Below are 1,952 nucleotides of genomic sequence, written 5' to 3'. Positions count from 1 at the left end.
GATGAATTTTGATGATATGATGTTGTTGAATGATTGTATGGATTGGAAGTTGGTTCCTTATGATAATTGTAGTGTTATGATTTATGAAATGGTGGGTTTGATGGTGATTTTGATCATAAATGTTATATAATTGATGTTGGAATTGAGAATAATGAAATGAGAAGGAGAATGTGATAAAGTTGGTGTATTATGGTATAACTAGCGAATTTTGATGAAAAGTGGTGTTTTGAATGGCTTGATATAATTTGGAATGGTATGGTGTGGTTTGGAATGGGTATGGAAAGAAATTGTGTAAATTGTGAAGTTAGGCAAAATTGGATTTTTTATGAACTTTGTACGATCATAACTTTTGCCTCGGTTTTCGAAATTGATTGAAATTAGTTTATAATTAAAGATCTTTGAAAACCCTTTAAATCGATATAAGGTTTGTGAAAATTGGAATTTTGTCGAGGAAGTTATGATCCTTCAAAGTGGGTGTTAAAAATCTGAAATTCTACAAAGTTGTAGAATTTTAAGATTTGCTGATATGTGCGGGCGCACACTCTCGTGCGGACGCACACCCCTGCAAGTATTTCGACCTGTGCGGACGCACACACCTGTGCGTACGCACAGGCAAGGAAGTGCATTCTGTTCGCAGCGCCAGCACAGCTTGTGTGTGCACACATCTATGGAAAAACTTCAACCTGTGCGGACGCACAGGTTTGTGCGGACGCACACGTCAGGGAGGTCAGTCTGTTGGGGCGCTGGCATAGGTCGTGCGAGTGCACAGACCCTTGTAAAAATTGACATTTGTGCATACGCACGCATTTCAAAACTCTCAAGAGTGTGCGCACGCACAGACCCTTGTGCGGCCGCACACGTCCTGTTTCTCAAAATTTTATTTGTTTTCAACTATTCTACCTTCTCAACAAGGTCGTAAGCTTCTAAAACACCATTTGAAAACTTTTGGGCCTAGTTTTGAGTATTAGAACATGGGATATAACTGAAGAGTCCTAGTACATGGTTTGACGATAAATTAGAAAACGAAGGCCTAGATTTCTGAAGTGCTGAGAATGATTTGATGATTGGTGGAGGATGATTGATATATGAGATAAGGAATGATGAACTTTTGACATTGGAAACTGAGTTATGAATGGACAGTGGTTAAGATGAGTTGGAGACTCGGATTGAGACGATGGATCTCTGTATACGGAAAATATTTTCTAAAAACCACTGAGATATTGTTTTTACTGAGATTATGAGACGCTATGCGCCCGGCAGGGACGGTGGTTGGATCCCGCCTGTCGAGGTAGCGGCGGCGGCGTAAGGGTAGTGGTTCGTCCCGCTTGCATTGAGATGTGAGGTCTGTGGCAAGAGTATCCCGCTCACATCCCTTCGGACCTATAGAGCGTGCAGGCGCCGGTACTTGGACAGTGATTTGGGCACTATATCTCGGGGTTCCCATATGAGTAATCCGAAGGACGACGTCTCCATGGAGATGTGTCGGGTTGGCAGTTGAACCGACAATGTAATATCACAGCCAGTAGGGCAGGCATTTATCATATGCATTTTCTACTTGTTTGTCTGCTTTGCCGTATTGTAATTCTATGCCTAATAGAATAACATCTCTATTTGCTTACCTGATCTACTTGCCTTGTATGCTTTTACTTGTGAATTACTTGCATTGTATATTACCTGTGTTTTCTAATGGGATTGAGGAGGTTCGGAAGGCAGTGGTGATGGGATCGCATGGAGGATAGGTTGGTGAAGGCTGTGGAACAGCGGTGTATGGTTAGAGTAGAAATCCCTTAAGATAGATTACCCGGTTTATTTATGATGAAGTTTATATTATGCTTACTTGTTTTAGAATGCTTTAAGCTTGAATCTTGTGATGGATATGGAGCTTAGGATTGCCTTTGGCGTCCCGGGGTCTTATATCCTACATCACTGGGCACTGTTACCATACTGAGAAC

Source organism: Arachis hypogaea, chromosome 20 (assembly GCF_003086295.3).
Source record: "Arachis hypogaea cultivar Tifrunner chromosome 20, arahy.Tifrunner.gnm2.J5K5, whole genome shotgun sequence".
NCBI lineage: Eukaryota > Viridiplantae > Streptophyta > Magnoliopsida > Fabales > Fabaceae > Arachis > Arachis hypogaea.
This window is presented reverse-complemented; position numbering follows the sequence as displayed.